Here is a 22,271-nt window from a genome sequence, read left to right on the forward strand (position 1 = left end):
ATTGTTCGAAAACAGAAGGACTCTCCAACCAATTTGCCTAAACATAAATAAAACGGCCACGTTGATACAATGGAACTGTTGAGATTTATGTTCTGATCTGGATGACATCAAGGCATTAATTGCTTCCTACCATTTTGTATGTATTTCCTTACAGAAACAAATTCTGAAACCAGCAGATACATACATTTTTCGGCAGTTTTTCTTGTACAGAAATGACAGTTTGTGTGATGGACGAGTGCATTGAGGGATGGCACAGCTGGTTGATCAGCATGTGCCCACCCTATCTTTGTAATTCGATACACTCTTGAAGACCGTAACCCTCTGTTTTTCCTTTGGTCGTACCATCATTCTCTGTTCTCTTAACCTCTCGCCTGGAGATACCCATGATGAATCAGACCACGATACTTTTATTAAACAGTGGCCATCTCCCTTTTAATCCTGGGGAATTCAGTGGATATAGTCCCCTCTGATAAAGTGCTGATATATATGGAAGGGTTTGCTTTGTAGAGCTTGTGCTCTCATATCACTCCTTTTCTCTTTTCAATTCTGGTTCTTATATTTATTGTCATGCACCTAATCAGTCCTTTAGTGCTACTGATCTTACGATGTTTTCCTTTAACTGTTCCCCCACTTTTCATGGTAGGTTGACAATAATCCACAAGGCAGTAATCATTTTCCAATAATTCTGAGAGAGACTGGTCGTGTTCGATGCCACCCAACCCACGGGCTCCAGTGGAAGCTGGATAAAACCAATTGACTCTCTTTTACTGTTCTAGCAGAATTTGGTCATACCATTGTTTGTACGCCACCAATAGACGACTGTGTGGCAGCAGTGATTGACTGTATCATACAGACAGTTGCTCAATGTAAGCATAAATGGTCGAAACGTTTTTACGATATCCTAATCAGTGGTGGAATCTTGCCTACCACATGGAATGAAAGCTCAAAAACAGGCCTTGGTTATAACTACATTATATTGATAACTTCTTCATGTATAACATGTAAAGACTACATACTTTATTTTTCTCTAGACTTTCTGCAGATCAAGTAGATGTTTGTTAGGTATGACCTTACCATACATGGATGTAAAGAATAATTTTACAGTTATTGGTTATGAAGAGGTATCATACCAAAACCATGATTTTATTATCCATAGAAAATTATACAAGGCATATTTTTCTTCTTTTTTTATTTTTTGTTGCACTTTACATAATTTATCCTGCTTTTTATATAAACGTTTATTAGCTTATAACTTTTAGATATCTGACCTTTGACCTTATCATATGGTTGTTTCCACTGTTCTAAGGCTTGAATAAAGTTTATCCACAAAATGACAGACCACAGACAGTTTGTTCTTGAGTAGAGAAAGAAATGAAAATGATTCTCAACTGAGTGTCCTACAGACAAACAAGAAAGATAAAATACAAGGACCTACTTACTTTGTATTTCCACACTTATGTCTAAAGTTTATAAAACACTTTGAATCTGTTTAAGTAACTTCATTATCTCAATTAATTGATTCTAATTAAAAAGTCCAAAATAGAAATTTTACAATTAAGAAAAAAACTGTTTACTTAGTGTTGTCTCATAAAATGTTATGCCACATTGGCTGATATGGATTTACAATGGTTTTTGTCTGATGCCAGAAAGCAAAAGCAAAGAAACAAGGCTCATAAAAAAAACTAATATCACTGTAGATGACTGCTATAATATAAAGAAACACTGGATGTAGTTTTTAACACTCCAGAAATTTTAAAATGTATTCTGTTCCTGATATCCTATTAGTAAAAATAGGACAATAAAATATGTTAAATTCAAAATTCCATACAAAATATTGTTGGTTTACAGAATAATAATGATGATGCACAAGATAAAAGCAAATACTGAAATTAACAGTTCTGTAAATGTTAAATTAATTTACATGGCCTTGCATTAACTTCTAACCATTAATTTATAGACACAACAAAACTGACAGTACTTAATGTAAATTTCAGTGTACATTACATGTCCCTTGTAAACAAAACAAAAAATCCCAGTCACACCAAACATGCTCGTCCTCCCAGCCGTGGGGGCGTTATTATGTGACGGTCAATCCCACTATTCGTTGGTAAAGGAGTAACCCAAGAGTTGGCGGTGGGTGGTGATGATTAGCAGCTTTCCCTCTAGTCTTACACTGCTAAATCAAGGACGGCGAGCGCAGACAGCTCTCGAGTAGCTTTGCGCGGAATTCAGTAAGCAACCTACTCTTTCACGTACGTCATATATTTATAACAATTCATTGGTCCTACGCTTCTAACCAATACAAACTGAGAAAGACAACAATAAAATGGGACCATAATATTATAAAATATTTGCATATTAACTAAGGTGACAACGTATTAAAGTTGGAACCGAACTGTGCAAAGAAGAAGAACAATTTTATATTCGAACGTACCTTGCATTTCATGGGTATTTCGAACAGTACAATTTGTAAGTATAAAGCTTTATATAAATAATTTAAATGTATATTCACATAAGGTCATTATATAACTCTGAATTAAATTCTTGAATGAGAAACAAAAGTTAGAAAGTTTCTAAAAGTTAGACAAGTTTCTAACTTGAATGTCACGAGAAGTGACATTCATGTTACTCTACAACCTGAGAGAGGCTTAGCAATTAGGGTTAGCAAATATTGGGCTGTTTTAGATAACGCCGTGCTGGAAAATTTAGAAAAAATGAACATTTTCTACGAAAAAAAAAAGATTCTTTTAACGGCAAGTACAGCAAGGGAAAAGTGTTGGGACCGCGTTGATATAAACGGTCATTTTCTATCTATTAAACGTGCTACTGTTTATTGACAAAACGTTTTTTCCTTTTAAACTCCATTTCTTAAAACTATAAATTTCATCAATAAAGATACAATCAAACCTTTAGGTTCAGTCCTGGTGAAAGCTGGGTTCTTGTTGCAAGAAGAGTACTTAACATTATATATGTAAAAAAAAAGGAATGTTATACGTATCGTATTTATTTTTATAACTGTCTGAATCTAGAATACCAAAAGTGGGAATATTAAAATAGATTTTTGTTTGTGGTGTCATTTGATAGATATGCCATAATGTATTTATTGTTTCGGTAGATAGATACAGACACAAACGCCATATTATAGTTAGATTAGAAAATATGACGTAATTCTATATATTGGATTTTCCAAAAATATATATCTTCAACAATATATCATGCTACAATCGTTAATATATAGCCTATATTATGTTGTTATATTATTATTTAACTTTGCTTGTAGTTCCTGATTTTAATAAACTTTGATAATTATATAACCCACAATAACTTAATATACTGTGATGGTTCACCTGGTGTTGTATCATCATTACTATTGTTTGTTTTGTTTTTCTTATAGCAAAGCAACATCGGGCTATCTGCTCAGCCCACCGAGGGGAATCGAACTTCTGATTTTAGCGTTGTAAATCCGGAGACATACCGCTGTACTAGCGGGGTTCGTCATTACTCACAACAACTTAATATAGTGATGGTTCACCTGGTGTTGTATCATCATTACTAACAACAACTTAATATACTGTGATGGTTCACCTGGTGTTGTATCATCATTACAAACAACAACTTAATATACTGTGATGGTTCACCTGGTGTCGTATCATCATTACTAACAACAACTTAATATAGTGATGGTTTACCTGGTGTTGTATCATCATTACTAACAACAACTTAATATACTGTGATGGTTCACCTGGTGTTGTATCATCATTACTAACAACAACTTAATATACTGTGATGGTTCACCTGGTGTCGTATCATTGTTGAAACATTCAGTTAAAGTGAAAACCAACACTGCTGAAACATACCATGAAATTGATGACGTACTCTTGAAATAGTCGTTAAAAGTGAACACCAATTGTGTTAAAAGACAGTAAAAGTGAAAACCAACACTCTTCAATCAGACTGTGAAATTGAAGACAGACACTACTGAAACAGTCATTGAAAGTGAAGACCAATACTGCTGAAGCACAGTGAAATTCAACACCAACACTGTTCAAATCGTCAGTGAAACCAAGACCAATAGTTCTGATAATGTCAGTGAAATTGAAGACGTACACACACTATTGAAACATTCAATAAAGTTAAGACATTGAGTGAATGTGAAGACCAACACTGTTGACACAGATCGTAAAATTGAAGACCAATATTGAAACAGTCAATGAAAGTTAAAACCAGTAGTGTTAAAATTTAGAGTGAAAGTGAAGATCAACACTGTTGAAACTGACTGAAAATTAAGACAACAGTGTTGAAACAGTGAAATTGAAGATCATTAGTATTGAAACAAACACTGAAACAGAAAAATAATAATGTTGAGACAGACAGTGAAATTGAAGATCAATAATGTTGAAACAGCGAATGAAAGTGGATACCAACAGTGTGAAAACAATGGCTGAAACTGAGACCAGTAGTATTGAAAGAGAAGTGAAAGAAAATACCAACAACGTGAAAAGAGATTGATACTAAGAACCATTAGTGTTGAAACTCCGTGAAAGTGAAGACAAACACTGTTAAACCAGTCATTAATACTGCAGACCAATAGTTTTAAAACAGTCATTGCAATTGAATATAGAGTGAAACTGAAGACTAATAATGTTGAAACAGAGAGTGAAGTTGAAGAACAACAGTGTCGAAACAGTCAGTGAAAGTGAAGACAAATAGTACTGAAACAGAGAGTAAAATTGAAGACTAACATTTTGGAACAGTCAGTGAAAGTGAAGACCAATAGTGTTAAGGAAGTCTGTGAAACTGAATATAAAGTATTGAACATAGAGTGAAACTGAAGGCCAATAATGTTGAAACAGATGGTGAAATTGAAAATAAACAGTGTTGAAGTAGACAGTGAAAGTGAAGACCAACAGTGTTGGATCAGTCAATGAAAGTGAAGACCAACAGTGTGAAAACAGTGAAGAAAGATGGTGTTGATGCAGACTTTGTTTTGAATTTCGCACAGAGCTACTCGAGGGCTATCTGTGCTAGCCGTCCCTAATTTAGTAGTGTAAGACAAGAGGGAAGGCAGCTAGTCATCACCACCCACCGCCAACTCTTGGGCTACTCTTTTACCAACGAATAGTGGGATTGACCGTCACATATAACGCCCTCACCGCTGAAAGGGAGAGCATGTTTGGCGCGACGGGGATGCGAACCCACGACCATCAGATTACGAGTCGCACGCCTTAACACGCTTAGCCATGCCGGGCCTTGATGCAGACAGTGAAATTGAAGACCTACAGTGTTGAGGCATTCAGTAAAACTGAAGACAAACAGTGTTAAAGAGTCAGTGAACCTGAAGATCAACAGTGTTGAAACAGAAGTAAAAGTGAAGACCACTACTACTGAAACAGTGATATTGAATACAAACTGTTGAAACAGTCAGTGAATGTACAGACCAATAGTGTTGAAAGAGTGAAGTTGTAGACCAAGTGTGTTGAAACAGTCAGTCAGTGTGAAAACCAGAAATGTCGAAACAGTCAGTGATATTGAAAACAAATAGTGTGAAAATAGACAGAGGAAGACAACACCAATAGTATTGAAATGAAACTGAAGGCAAACAGTGTGAAAACAACAGTGGAACTGAAGACCCACAGTCTTGAAACAGTTAGTGAAGGTGAAGATCAACAGTGTTAAAACAGTCAATGAAAATGAAGATCAACAGTGTTTAAACAGTTAGTGAAATTGAATACTAATAGTGTGAAAACAGTTAAAATGAAGGTCAGCACTGAGGAAACAGTCATTGAAACTGAAGACAAGTAGTATTAAATATATTGTGAAAGTGACGGCCAACTCTGTTCATACAGTCAGTAAAATCGAAGACCAATAGCGTTGATACAGATTGCGAAATTGAAGACTTACAATGTTGAAATATTCGTCAAAGTGAAGACCAGCACTGCTGAAACAGACCGAGAAATTTATGACGTATTCTATTGGAACAGTTGTTGAAAGTGAAGACCAGTTGTGTTAAAAGAGGGTAAAAGTAAAGACACTTTATTGAAACAGTCAAATTACAGACCTACACTGTTAAAAAAGAATTGAAACTGAAATCCAACACTGCTGAAATTGACAGTGAAATAAATGATCTCCACTGTTGAAACATTCAGTGAAAGTGAAGACCAACACTGTTGAAACAGACCATGAAATTGACGACTGGCACTAATGAAAGACATTGAAACTGAAGACCACTAGTGTTAAATATGTAGTGAAAGTGAAGACCAACACTGTTGAAACAAAGTGATATTGAATACCAACACTGTTTAAACACTCAGTGTAATCGAAGACCAATATCGTTGATACAGATAGCGAAATTGAAGACTTACAATGTTGAAATATTCGTCAAAGTGAAGACCAGCACTGCTGAAACAGACCGAGAAATTTATGACGTATTCTATTGGAACAGTTGTTGAAAGTGAAGACCAGTTGTGTTAAAAGAGGGTAAAAGTAAAGACACTCACTACTGAAACAGAAGAACACTAATGTTGAAAGAGATAGTGAAATTGAAGATTAACAGTGTTGAAACAGTCAATGAAAGTGAAGACCAGTAGTGTTTAAACAGACAATAATCTTGATGGCCAACAGTGTTGAAACAGCCAATGAAAGTGAAGACAAATAGTGTGAAAAATTCGGTGGAAGTGACGACCAATAGTGTGAAACATTCAGTGGAAGTGAACGCCAATAGTGTTGAAATGGAAGTGAAAGTAAAGACCAATATAGTTAAAACAAAACATACCGTAAAAGCGAAGACGTACAGTGTGAAAACAGTCAGTAAAACTGATGATCAATTGTGTTGAAACAGACAGTGAAATTAAAGACTAATAATATGAAAACAGTTAAAATGAAGGTTAGTTCTGAAGAAACAGTCCTTGAAACTGAAGACAAGTAAAATTAAATATATAGTGAAAGTGAAGGTTAACACTGTTGAAACGTAGTGAAACTGAACAGCAACACTGTTCAAACAATCAGTGAATTCGAAGACCAATAGTGTTGATACAGACCGTGAAATTGTTGAAACATTTAGTTAAAGACCAACACTACTGAAACAAACCGTGAAATTGATGACGTACTCTTCTTAAACAGTCGTTGAATGTGAAGACCAGTTGTGTTAAAAGAGAGTAAAAGCGAAGACACTCACTGTTGAAACAGACAATTAAATTAAAACCAACACTGTTCAAAACAGACATTGAAACTGAGAAATAAAAGACCGACACCACTGAAAGTCATTAAAGGTGTAGACCAACACTGTTGAAACACAATGAAATTGAACGCCAACACTGTTCATGCCGTCTGTGAAACCGAAGGCTAATTGTGTTGATACAGTGAGTGAAACTGAAGACATACACTATTCAAACATTCACTGAATATGAAGACCAACACTGTTGACATATATTGTGAATTTCAAGACCAACACTATTGAAACAGTCGTTGAAATTGAAAACCAGTAGTGTTAAAATGTAGAATGAGAGTGAAGATCAACCCTGTTGAAACAGACCAAAAATTAAGACTATACTGTTGAAACAGTCAATGAAATTGAAGATCAAGAATGTTAAAACAGCCAGTGAAAGTGAAGACCAACAGTGTTTAAACAGCCAATGAAAGTGAAAACCAACAGTGTTTAAACATTCAATGAAAGTGAAGACCAACACTACTGAAACAAACCGTGAAATTGATGACGTACTCTATTGAAACAGTCATTGAAAGTTAAAACCAGTAGTGTTAAAATGTAGAGTAAAATTAATATAAGTACTGTTGAGACAGACAGTCAAATTAGAGACCAATGCTGTTCAAACAGACAGTGTGACTGAAAACCAACTCCATTGACACAGTCATTGAAATTGAAGACCAGTGGTGTTACAATGTAGAGTGAAAGTGTAGATCAACACTGTTGTAACAAACTGAAAATCAAGACAACATTGTTAAAAGAGAGTGAAATTTTAAACCATTAGTGTTGAAACAGTGAAACAGAAGAACAGTAATGTTGAAACAGATAGTGAAATTGAAGATCAAAAATGTTAAAACAGCCAGTGAAAGTGAAGACTAACAGTGTGTAAAGAGTGAATGAAACTGAGGACCAGTAGTACTGAAAGAGAAGATCAACAATATGAAAAGAGACAATGATACTCAAGACAGTTTGTGTTGAAACAGTCAGTGAAAATGAAGATCAACACTGTGAAAAGTTAGTTAAAGTAAACAACAAAAGTGATGAAAGAGACTGAAATTGATGTCGAACACTGTTGAAACAGTCATTGAAACTGTAACCAATAGTTTCAAAATAGACATTGAAATGGAATACCAATAGTGTTGAACATACAGTAAAACCAAAGACCAATAATGTTGAAACAGACAGTGAATTTGAAGACCAACAGTGTTGAAACAGTCAGTGAAAGTGAGGACCAACAGTGTGAAAACAGTAAGTGAAAGTGAAGAGGAATAGTGTGGAAATAGAAATGAACGTGAATACCATCAGTGTGGAAACAGACAATGGAAGTCAAGACTAGTAGTATTGAAATGGAAGTGAGTGTGAAAACCAAGATAATGAAAACAGGCAGTGAAATTGAAAACCACTAGTGTTGAAAGAGACAGTGAAATTGAAAACCAAGTGTTGGAGCATACAGTAAAAGTGAAGACCAAAAGTGTTGGAACAGTCAGTCAAAGTGAAGACCAACAGTGTTGGAACAGAAGCTAAAGTGAATACCAGAAGTGTTGAAACAGACAGTGAAATTGAAGATCAACAATGTGACTGTACAGTATCATGTGTGCTGATTAAGTTGTGTAGGCTCATACATTGGAAAATAATGTGTGTGTTTTAGTTTCTCTTTTAATGCTCAGCTAAGAAAATTTGTAATTCAATAACATAACTTTATCTTTACGATATAATATTTATTTTGCATGTAAAGTATATTTATTATAAAGAACAACACGAGCTACAAAATATATAAAACCGAAACTCATACTTCAGATAATACAGATCATAATGTTATGAAACCAAGCATACATAAAATATTACTGTACATTTCTCTGTAGATCACTAATAAACATGAGGCTCAGGAATCTGACTGTGTTATTTATTAGTAGCAGTTATTTTGATTGTTATTAGTTTTATATTTCTGTGGGTCTTATGATAGGCTTGTTCCCATTCCAAAATATTAGCTTGACCAATTGTTGGAAGAGTAAGTTACATCCATGTCACGTGAGATCTTATCAATGCAATAGAGATAGTACTGTACATAGGCTCCACCTTTTAACTGGATCATTCGACTGATCGCAATATAGCATATTAATGCTTTATTCCCATCTATTGGTGTGAATTAGTAATAATTGAAAGAAAACTTTAAGGGAAAATATGAATTTTAGTTTGCTTTATGATTTTAAACATTCAGTTAAGCTATACCTATGGATAATTTCATTAAATTTTTCTTGATTTCATCTTTTATATTGTTATTGTTAGTGTATTTCTATTCGTTATGCTCGTTCAAGTTGTTTTCAGAAGACACCAATGAAAGTGACTTAGGCGTATTGCCAATCATCGCCATTCGACTTATAGTTCATAATAGAAAATTGAAATAGATTGTATTTTAGAAAGTTGCAGACACCTACAAAACCTAACCTAACCTAAACCTAAACCTAAACCTAACCTAACCTAACCTAACCTAACCTAACCTAACCTAACCTAACCTAACCTAACCTAACCTAACCTAACCTAACCTAACCTAACCTAACCTAACCTAACCTAACCTAACCTAACCTAACCTAACCTAACCTAACCTAACCTAAACCTAACCTAACCTAACCTTACCCTAACCTAAACTAAACTAACCTAACCTAACATAACCTTACCCTAACCTGACCTAATCTTAACCTAACCTAAACCTGACCTGACCTGACCTAACCTAAACCTAACCTAACCTAAACCTAATCCTAACCTAACCTAAACCTGACTTGAAAGTTCTCAACAGGTGTTGTGGACTTTGTGTCTGATGCAGGTGTTTGGGTGTAGTGCTCACGAAACCCTGTCGTTGCTTGACATTGTAGTCCGTCTCCTCATAGGGCTCTATAGTGGGTGGGGTCAGAGGGCACCAACAAGTGGAAGGATGTAAATTTCATCACCCTATTCCTCATCAGAAAATAAGTAAAACATTTTGCAGAAGTATAATGTCTCAGTGCTGAAATAAAGTTGTTGAGCTTCGACCTGTAGTTTGTACGATCGATAGAACTGACATTTTAATATATTTAAATACTTTTATCAACTTGTTACGCTGTTAGCCCCACGTATAAACTAAAGAGTGCATCATTGCCAGTCCTCTCTTGTTCTGGCAGTATGTCTTGCTCCATTGCCCCAGGGTAGCATAACCTAATTCTTGTTTTCCCTATATAACCATAGACTATTCGATGCACTTGTGTCAAGGAATCATCTAAAACTATAACATCTTTAAGTTCATTATTCATTTACTTCTCTATTCCTTTTGCTTTTCTTCCCTCCAATAGCTCCTCTTCAGTACAACTCACAGGGTTGAATTTGCTGATCAATGGAGTCATTACAGTTAATTTCACTACCCTCAACCCTAATACTACAGTTTCTAATTTCCTGAATGTCATTGTTAACCTGAGCTGATTCCGCCGTAGGGGCGTTATAAGTGACGGCTAATCCCACTTTTCGTTGGTAAAAGAGTAGCCCAAGAGTTGGCGGTGGGTGGTGATGACTAGCTGCCTCGAGTTAATACGCTCGAGTTAATTTTGATAAAAGTTTAACAATGCAAATAGAAGGCCTCATTAACTGTTAGAGTGTAGAGTAATTGTGTGAGTAAACTTTTCCAACGCCAATAATAACCCATTATTTATGTTGAGTATTTCATAATATATGTGTAAGGCTTTATTAATTAATTCTTGTGTATTATTTAGAGAGATAATCAGTCCATCGTAGTAATAAAAACATGTAGATCAATCTGTTATCCGTTTTAACATTCTTTCGCTTTTTCAGCCGTGGGGGCGTTATAATGTGTTGGTTAATCCCACTATTCGTTGGTAAAAGAGTAGCCCAAGAGTTGGCTGTGGGTGGTGATGACTAGCTGCCTTCCCTCTAGTCTTCCCTCTAGTGCTAAATTAGAGACGGCTAGCACAGATAGCCCTCGACTAGCTTTGTGCGAAATTCCAAAACAAACAAACAAATAAAAATTCTACTTTGAGGTTTTTCGTCCAATAACAAAACGAAAAGAAGTTCGAGTTGCCAACAGAAGGGTAAATTATTATTATAGCGACGTGAAACGTACATAGAAAGACTTTAAACGAAATGCAAGTCTTTTTCTCTTCAGTTTTGGAATAAAAAAACTTGTTTCTAGCCCAAAGGAGTGTAATTACATATATAAATAAACAGGATATGGCCCCTATTTATCACGTGACTTGAAGGTAATATTAAGCTCCATCTGTCATTCTATTAAAACTCGAAAATAAAACACAAATTAGTATATACCATTTCATTTAGCTCCGTCATATTTTCTTTATAAGCTTGACATAATTTTTTATGCTGTTGTTTCTGTAAAGTTAACCTGATGATAAGAGCAAACTTTACTCATAAATTGCCGGACCAAAACTGTTGCCAAACGTACTCGTTCTTTTGGCAGTGAGGCGTTATAATATGACAGTCAGTATCGCTATTTGTTGGTAAATTCGAGTGACGATTGTTGCATTATCTTCCATATCAAATACCTTGGCTCAAAATTCAACAACCGATCTACCAAAACCATAAATGTTTTATTCATTACAACGTAAAACTTGTTTATGTTAGTTAGAATTCATTAATACATCCAATGCTCTATCATCATAAAATTATTTCACAGACAACTTGTCGAATTAATTAGCAAATATTTTCGTTTGAAAATTATGACATATTTTACTGTAGAACCATAGCCACACTTAAATTTGTGTTTCCAAAAATACGTTAGAGAACCATTTTCACCATTCTTTGTAATGTTAAGGTTTATTGTGTTTTAAATGCGAGACACGAAACCGCATTTTTTATTCTATGTTTCTCTTTTTAATTCATGTTATTAATCTTAATGTACAGAACTTGCTTAAAATGATATCCTTAGTTTATGTTTTTGTTAAGTTTTCTAATATCGCTTTGACATTAGTATACTTGAATTACATGACAAGGTAGGAATTATTTGGGTTCACGACATCTGGTGTTAATATTTGTAAACATCAAAGTAAAATTTGTTTAGTTTCACAAGAAATGAATTAAATACTAGGTATATATATATATATATTTGTTTTGATTTACAGGTGATGCTTAAAATTTACACTCGTGTTTTATGTGCCGATATGGAATACAAAACCCTGTGTATCACCCGTGACACTACGAACAAAGAAGTAGTGCGAGTGTGACATCGAATGAAACATCGAGATCCAAACTTATTTAATCTAACGATGGAAGTTTGGATGAGAAAAACAGGTAAGAAGTGTTTTTTTTGTTTTTTTATGTAACTTTAAACTATAGAAATAAAATAGTCTTGAAAATCAAAAAGAGTTTATTTGTGTTTTTAATTTCGTGCCTAGCTACACGAGAATTATCTGCGCCAGCCGCCCCTAATTTAGCAGTGTAAAACTACATGAAAGATAGCTAGTCATCATCACCCACCACCAACTCTTTTGCTACATTTTACCAACTTAGTTCAACTACCTGTTTAAGTAGTGAAACTTCTTCAAGAACTCGTTCTTAATCAGATTAAAACTCAGTTTGTTGTTTGTCAACAAACGATCGATCTCGAAAACACTTTCTTCTTTTAGACCATACATATATACAGTTCACTGTTATTGGATTATTTATTCATTAAATGCTGAAGAGAGGTGAGAAAAAAGGTTGTTCCAGAAATTCCTTACTTTCCATTATTTAATAACAATAAAACAATCTGTTGTTACTGAATTATTTATTTCTGATATTTTCTTAATATATAATTTCTGATATATAAAGTTTATTTTCTTTTCTTTGATGTTCGTGTGCTCACACAGAATATCTACCATCACAAACTAGCCTAGTTCGCGGTGCTGAGCCAATAGCTACTTTTGACAGATTATAGATATTATAGATTGTATAATAAACTAAGCTTTAACTACACACACACAAACACACATAATTTAACTGCATTTCTCATAAGTAAGAAATAATGCATTTTAATGTATGTACATTCAATTATTATACGGGATTAGTCACCTTAAATGCCTATCTATATGAGTGAAAACAAAGACATGTCGCTTTCCGACATGACCTACGTTTCACATGATTACATAGCTATAGTTTTAATGAAAACCAAATTTTAATCACAGACACACGAGAGGTGGTGATAAAAGGAATATCATCCAACAACAGTGTTTTATTTATGTATTTGTCATTGAAATATGGAGTATGTAATCCATAATATTCCCACCAAGATTAGTTTGGAATTCATACTTTTAGATTTTCAGGTGAAAATGTATTATTCCGCTACACAAGGGTTTACTCTACTTGGTAAAGAATGGGATATAAAAAGAAGAAGAAACGTATTTAAGATATTGTGTTCCAGTGTTTCGAAAGTTCGCCAATTAGAATAGAGGTTTTAGTATGGACTCTCATTTATTAGAAATTTCTAGAACATCCAGAACCTCAGTAGTAAAGTCAGCTGCTAATTTTATAGGAAATAAACAGCTTTGCTTGAAAACACTTGTTAACAGTTTTTATACACATCTGTTTCCTTTTCAGTAGCTCATCAGCTTCAGTAGTAGGTTAAACAGATCAGATTTTATCAACAAATCCTGTATTTTATTGTACTGTTTATTTGAGAATAAATGACGTGTTTGAATCTACAGAAAGCAACCCATTGAAAAACGTTGGTTATTAAAATCATAAAATAAAAGTTCCTTTAAGAGATAAAATTAAGAGATAAAATTAACTTCGCCGGAAAATATGCTGAAGGAGAAGAGTGAATTATTTAGTTAAATATACAGTTCCTTTTGTCCGCTTTGAAACTTGATAACAAAATCATAAAATTGAAACAAACATTAAACTCATGTCATGCTGAAGGAGTAGAGTGAATTATTTAGTTAAATCTACAGTTCCTTTTGTCCGCTTTGAAACTTGATAACAAAATCATAAAACTGAAACAAACATTAAACTCATGTCATGCTGAAGGAGTAGAGTGAATTATTTAGTTAAATCTACAGTTCCTTTTGTCCGCTTTGAAACTTGATAACAAAATCATAAAACTGAAACAAACATTAAACTCATGTCATACTGAAGGAGTAGAGTGAATTATTTAGTTAAATCTACAGTTCCTTTTGTCCGCTTTGAAACTTGATAACAAAATCATAAAATTGAAACAAACATTAAACTCATGTCATGCTGAAGGAGTAGAGTGAATTATTTAGTTAAATCTACAGTTCCTTTTGTCCGCTTTGAAACTTGATAACAAAATCATAAAACTGAAACAAACATTAAACTCATGTCATGCTGAAGGAGTAGAGTGAATTATTTAGTTAAATCTACAGTTCCTTTTGTCCGCTTTGAAACTTGATAACAAAATCATAAAATTGAAACAAACATTAAACTCATGTCATGCTGAAGGAGTAGAGTGAATTATTTAGTTAAATCTACAGTTCCTTTTGTCCGCTTTGAAACTTGATAACAAAATCATAAAACTGAAACAAACATTAAACTCATGTCATGCTGAAGGAGTAGAGTGAATTATTTAGTTAAATCTACAGTTCCTTTTGTCCGCTTTGAAACTTGATAACAAAATCATAAAACTGAAACAAACATTAAACTCATGTCATGCTGAAGGAGTAGAGTGAATTATTTAGTTAAATCTACAGTTCCTTTTGTCCGCTTTGAAACTTGATAACAAAATCATAAAACTGAAACAAACATTAAACTCATGTCATGCTGAAGGAGTAGAGTGAATTATTTAGTTAAATCTACAGTTCCTTTTGTCCGCTTTGAAACTTGATAACAAAATCATAAAACTGAAACAAACATTAAACTCATGTCATGCTGAAGGAGTAGAGTGAATTATTTAGTTAAATCTACAGTTCCTTTTGTCCGCTTTGAAACTTGATAACAAAATCATAAAACTGAAACAAACATTAAACTCATGTCATGCTGAAGGAGTAGAGTGAATTATTTAGTTAAATCTACAGTTCCTTTTGTCCGCTTTGAAACTTGATAACAAAATCATAAAACTGAAACAAACATTAAACTCATGTCATGCTGAAGGAGTAGAGTGAATTATTTAGTTAAATCTACAGTTCCTTTTGTCCGCTTTGAAACTTGATAACAAAATCATAAAACTGAAACAAACATTAAACTCATGTCATGCTGAAGGAGTAGAGTGAATTATTTAGTTAAATCTACAGTTCCTTTTGTCCGCTTTGAAACTTGATAACAAAATCATAAAACTGAAACAAACATTAAACTCATGTCATGCTGAAGGAGTAGAGTGAATTATTTAGTTAAATCTACAGTTCCTTTTGTCCGCTTTGAAACTTGATAACAAAATCATAAAACTGAAACAAACATTAAACTCATGTCATGCTGAAGGAGTAGAGTGAATTATTTAGTTAAATCTACAGTTCCTTTTGTCCGCTTTGAAACTTGATAACAAAATCATAAAACTGAAACAAACATTAAACTCATGTCATGCTGAAGGAGTAGAGTGAATTATTTAGTTAAATCTACAGTTCCTTTTGTCCGCTTTGAAACTTGATAACAAAATCATAAAACTGAAACAAACATTAAACTCATGTCATGCTGAAGGAGTAGAGTGAATTATTTAGTTAAATCTACAGTTCCTTTTGTCCGCTTTGAAACTTGATAACAAAATCATAAAACTGAAACAAACATTAAACTCATGTCATGCTGAAGGAGTAGAGTGAATTATTTAGTTAAATCTACAGTTCCTTTTGTCCGCTTTGAAACTTGATAACAAAATCATAAAACTGAAACAAACATTAAACTCATGTCATGCTGAAGGAGTAGAGTGAATTATTTAGTTAAATCTACAGTTCCTTTTGTCCGCTTTGAAACTTGATAACAAAATCATAAAACTGAAACAAACATTAAACTCATGTCATGCTGAAGGAGTAGAGTGAATTATTTAGTTAAATCTACAGTTCCTTTTGTCCGCTTTGAAACTTGATAACAAAATCATAAAACTGAAACAAACTTTAAACTCAAGTCAAATTCTATCTTGAGATCAAATATTCGTTATTTGAGAAAAAAAAAGCGTGCTAACAGTGACTGACAGACTCAGAAATTGTTAACATGATGAATCAGAATCATGTGATGTGTATCACACACATATATATAAAATAGTTAACATGATGCATCAGAATCATGTGATGATGCATCAGAATCATGTGATGTGTATCACACACACATATATAAAATTGTTAACATGATGCATCAGAATCATGTGATGTGTATCACACACATGTATATAAAATTGTTAACATGATGCATCAGAATCCTGTGATGTGTATCACACACATATATATAAAATTGTTAACATGATGCATCAGAATCATGTGATGTGTATCACACACATATATATAAAATTGTTAACATGATGCATCAGAATCATGTGATGTGTATCACACACATATATATAAAATTGTTAACATGATGCATCAGAATCCTGTGATGTGTATCACACACATATATATAAAATTGTTAACATGATGCATCAGAATCCTGTGATGTGTATCACACAGATATATATAAAATTCAACTGCGTTTTTAAAAATAAAAAACATTGCATTTTATTGTATGTACACTGAATTATTATATGGCATTATTTACCTTATATATTATATAATGTTCACTATCGATTATTGGCTGATTAAAAAAGTACAATATATTCCATTCTTGTAAAAAAATTAGTAATTATAGTGACAATTACTACCATTGATTCAAAAATGATGATATATGTCATACAAGTTTGCTGCTCTAGAAGAGTGTTTGTAAATAGTCTGTGGATGTATGATGAATGGAACGTTACTGAGCCATACATATCTGGTTTGCTGCGTATGTGAAGTGATAGCGCTAATGCAAGCGAACGTCGTCTTTACCCGGAAATGTTTCGTCAAATGAATTGACTCACTCAGGAAAGGAGTTTTGACTAGATTAGAGACGCGTCTCTCATTATTAGTTGTTTAATCAAAGTTTATGCGTAAAGGACACTTTATGAAAAACAATGGTCTTCTGTGCTCTACTAACTACAGTATCGAATCCCGATATTTAGCATTATAATTTTAAGACTTGCCTTCAAGCTATCAGGGACTTGAATATGCATCATTCTTAAACAATAAAACTATCATCTGAATTTTAGGTCAACTATAATGTTTATGTTGAATGCTGAATATTCATGTTGATTTATTAGAAAGGTTTATTTTATGACAACTTCGATGACATAACAGCAAAATAGTTTTTAATTTAGAAGTTTATGACACTGAGTTGTAGGAAAAAGCAAAATAAAGTTTGCAAAGTAGTTTTCAGCTAAGCCTTACGTTATGTTTTTGTACTAAACTAGAGGGGCCCGGCATGGCCAAGCGGGTTCGCATCCCCCTCGCGCCAAACATGCTCGCCCTTCAGCCGTGGGGGCATTATAATGTTACTATCAATCCCAAAAAATTTCCACCTGTAATTATTCTTAGATAGAATCTAAGTGTAAGAATTCTTGTTAACGCATTTTAATGTTTGAATTTATATTTTTACATGGAAGCGATTATCTGTATAATATGAATTTTTATGTTTGGATTCCTTTAATGAAGATTATAATTAAACTTCTATCATTACTTTGTATTGAAGTAAATACGTACTCATTTGCTTTCAACAACTTCATTAGCATTACTATTTCTATCATCAATACTTTTAAATTTCCTAATTTGGAATTCCTACTGTGCTCTATAAATGAACATATCCTGGTGTCACATTCTGAAGTTTCATTTCATGGAAGGGATCACTTCTTGTTAGGAGACTATTGATTCTTTTTGTATTTTTACATTTACTTTATTGATAAATATGCGATGCAAACAAATCTAAAGTGCACGTGTCTGTTCGGTGTGTATTTATTATTATTATTTTAATTTTTCGAGTTAAAGTTTCTTGTTTTTCCTGTAACCGGACTTTTGTTTTTTATACATTCATCTTCACTACTAATTTTCCAAGAAGTGAATTTCTGATTAAACTAATCCAAAAACTTCATCCCTCCTTTGTTTTATTGTAAAGTTATCTAAATTTATAATTTACAGATTTCTAAATTTGGTTTTCTGCTGCTCATTTAGTAAATATTCATTGTAAATCCAATCCAAATCTGTATCCATATTTTGGTTTTGGGTGAGCACGTGTTTTGTTTTTTGACAGTTTCATATACTTGAATTATTATATTAGTATCTATATTCTATATTAATTTGGGGTCTCAGTGTATGGTAAAAGAGTAACCCAAGAGTTGGAGGTGGATGGTGATGACTAGCTGCTTTCTCCCTAGGCTTACACTGCTAAATTAGGGATGGCTAGCGCAGATAACCCTCGTGTAGCTTTGCGCGAAATTTCATTATGAGTAACGGGAACTTCTCTTTCTGTAATGGAAGCCACTGAAGAATAATTCCTAATCTGATTCAAGGCAAGTAATCAATTGAGATGCAACTTTTGGTAAGTTATCGAGTTCGGGAAGTAATATAGAAAGGATCTAATTGATCGCTTTAAGAAGTATAATGCGAGTCTGGACCGTAGTGGAAACAGAAGCGGTTTTGAAAAACGATACTGAGAAAGATCCAGCATCATACATAACTCACTTATAAGCTAGCCAGACACACACGCCGTTCATGTTCCTTTTTGGAAAATCTCATTATGAATGAAAGTTTAATGGAATTATTTAGTTAATACTTTTCCTTCTTTAAAAAAGTAATTCCTTTTCAATTTTATGCTGATATTATGTACTTTGAAGTCAGTTTTATAGGTCTTTTCAATGTCATTTTATGACATCAAGGCAGGTTATGAGGTTACAGTTAAACACCGCATTAAGTCTGTGACAGTGACACCATTTCGATGTGACGAGCTTCACGCGCAGTCCACATTTAGAGATCTCACGGATATTATTTGTTTAATAAACAATGAAGTTACATATAACATGGCAAACAAAGTAAAATAGAACCGGGAATATAAATTTTCTCAACTGAAACTAAGAAACGTCAATCATGCTAAGTTTTTGTTCATCTAATAACACAGGTATTCCAATTTAAACTTCAAAAAAGTTGTTTTGTTTTAATAAGGGATTTTCAATGATTCAGTTCTGCAGACATCGATACTAATATCCATCTTTTCTATCACGAAAGTATTTTTAACAAATCAGGGAAAAACCCTCTTACTTAGATCACTTTTATACAAAAATAACAGAATATATTTAGATCATTAATAAAACCTCTTATTACCATAGCAACGAACATATAATATTGAAAACAACAACAACAAATACTATCCAGAAATGATACATCATGCGGCTTTTAACCGTTTATATACTAACTGTGTATTTCTCGTGAGTTTTAGAACGATCGATAAAACATTCACGTCGCAATCGGTGTAGAGAAATCTATAGTTTGTGGTTATCTACATTTCAAGCATAACAAAATGTGATCCGTTTACAATGAAAATGATTTACTTATGTAAAAGTGCATATGACGTTTTGTGAAGAACCTGTAGGTGATGGAGAAATAAAGGTATATTTTCGGATTCAGCGTACATAAGCTACTGTAAAGCATGTAAACATTCCACGACAATGAAACCAATGCAAGCCTGTGCAATCGATCTTATGCAACATAATGTGATTAAAAGTAACATAGCATTGGACATTAAATCAAATACTTGATAATAAACCAACTTATGTATTTAAGTGCCACGTATACGATACTTCCATGAACCTAAATCAAACAAAACAAGAATTGTTTATTTTTATTCTAGCTGGAGTGCCTGTCCTCTGGACGGAAGTTATGTAAATTAATGATTGATAAAAGGTTATTTATCTTAAGCACGAAAAAGACCCTCAGTAGCACAGTGGTACATCTGTGGACTTATACTGCTAGAAACTGGATTTCGATAACCGTGGTGGGCAGAGCACAGACAGACCTTTGTGTAGCTTTGCGCTTGAGAATAAACAACAACGACGTGAAAAGCTCCTTCCTTTTATACGTAATTGTAAAAATTAAAAGATTGGTTCGTTTTTAATTTCGTGCAAAGCTACACGAGGGCTATCTGTGCTAGCCGTTCCTAATTTAGCAGTGTAAGACTAGAGAGAAGGTAGCTAGTCATCATCACCCACCGCCAAATCTTGGGCTACTCTTTTACGAACAAATAGTGGGATTGACCGTCACTTTATAACGCCCCACGTTTGAAAGTGCGAGCATGTTTGGTGTGACGGGGATTCAAACTCGTGACCCTCGGATTACGAGGCGAGTGCTTTAACCACCTGGCCATGCCGAGCCAAAAGATCACAAATACTGCAAAACGTCGGAAAGTGTGTATCTCTATATAGACCCGACAAACCTTCATGTCACATGTTGTGATATCCATGCATGTGAGGTGAGGTAGTGGTAAAAATGCTGAAACATGAATGAAACCACAAAACGCTAAATGCAAAACTGACAATTATATACATGTATATCTCCCCATGGACTTTTATTATATTAGTCACACAAGCCGAAGATTCTTGCTGGTTTCTCCCTCCAAGGGGTTTTGTCTCTCTACTCACAAAGACAGAATTATGAATCCAGCCAATGTCCTCATTTTAACATTCACATCATCGTGGCCACCTGCCACCATCAAGGCAGGTTATCTTTATTGCAAGGTACAAACATACATTCCAAACCCTCTCAGATGTTTCCACTGTCAATGGTTCGGTCACTCGAAGACATCATGTCGTGGTTCTTTGATGTGAGTTTGTTGTAGTGACAAGGAAAACGATGCCAATGAGTGTGAAACGGACCCATATTCTGTCATTTGCAATGGCTCTAACTTATCCTACTTCTGCTAAATAATTGGAAGAAAAAAATGCAGCATTTCAAGAGGATTTAAAACATCACTTACTTTGAGCCTGGAAATTAATTGTTTATAATCTGAAGCTACAGACATCAGATAAGACATGTTAATAATCTGAAGCTACAGACATCAGATAAGACATGTTAATAATCTGAAGCTACAGACATCAAATAAGACATGTTAATAATCTGAAACTACAGACATCATGATAAGACATGTTAATAATCTGAAGCTACAGACAACAGATAAGACATGATAATAATCTGAAGCTACAGACATCAGATAAGACATGCTAATAATCTGAAGCTACAAACATCAGATAAGACATGTTAATAACCTGAAGCTACAGACATCAGATAAGACATATTAAGTCAAATATTGACCTTCACTTTGTTACAAATATGGTGAGTGAATTGGAGGAGAATAGAAAACTTATAGTTGGTGCTTGTAGTCAGTGTTACTACTTCATTCTTAGATCTAGTTGATTTACTTCTAGGAATAATACTTTCTTCAAAAGGTCATGGGTAACCAGTTAACCTTTACAGTTTGCTTGAATATTATGATATCACAGATCAGGTCATGACATTTTGTTGTGACACCGCTTTATCTGAAACAGGTCGAAGGTCCAACATGGCCAGGTGAGATAAGGCGTTTGACTTGTAATATCCAAACATCCTCGCCCTTTCAGCCGCGGGGGTGTTATAATGTTACGGTTAATACCGCTATTCGTTATTTAAAAAGTAGCCCAATAGTTGGCGGTGGGTGGTGATGACTAGCTGCCTTACATTTAGTCTTACACTCCTAAATTATGGACGTCTAGCGCAGATGGCCTTCGGGTAGCTTTGTGTGAAATTAAGAAATACAAAAACAAAACAAGAAAACAAACTGAAAGAGGTCAGGACAATAGAGCGATCGCCACTCTTGATTAGAATTTTGGAAAACCTTTACTGTGAGCTACACATTTCTCAAGTGATGGAGGCTTTGACAGAGCAAAAGAGTAAAGGTCTGAGGAGGAAAATGTAACAACTTTTGAAACAAATTTAGTCTGAAATGTGCCATGATGCAAATAAGATAAAAAATCTTATTAACTTTCTTTGGCACTTGATTCAAACAGGTTCTCAGATGTTTGAACTAGCACAAAATGTCTGAGATTATGTAAGCATGCACTCAGAGTAGA

At 33.9% G+C, this 22,271-nt stretch overlaps 1 long non-coding RNA gene across 1 annotated transcript in view; it reads left to right on the forward strand.

Moving 5' to 3' along the window:
• Positions 1-1,611: 1,611 nt before the first annotated feature.
• LOC143242775 (uncharacterized) overlaps positions 1,612-22,271 on the forward strand; it is a 37,395-nt gene continuing 16,735 nt past the window's right edge. Inside the window, exons 1-2 of the long non-coding RNA XR_013023226.1 lie at positions 1,612-2,469; positions 12,319-12,487. This is a non-coding gene — a long non-coding RNA (uncharacterized LOC143242775). The remainder of the gene's footprint in view (positions 2,470-12,318; positions 12,488-22,271) is intronic.

This window comes from Tachypleus tridentatus, unplaced genomic scaffold (genome assembly GCF_004210375.1).
Source record: "Tachypleus tridentatus isolate NWPU-2018 unplaced genomic scaffold, ASM421037v1 Hic_cluster_2, whole genome shotgun sequence".
Classification (NCBI taxonomy): domain Eukaryota; kingdom Metazoa; phylum Arthropoda; class Merostomata; order Xiphosura; family Limulidae; genus Tachypleus; species Tachypleus tridentatus.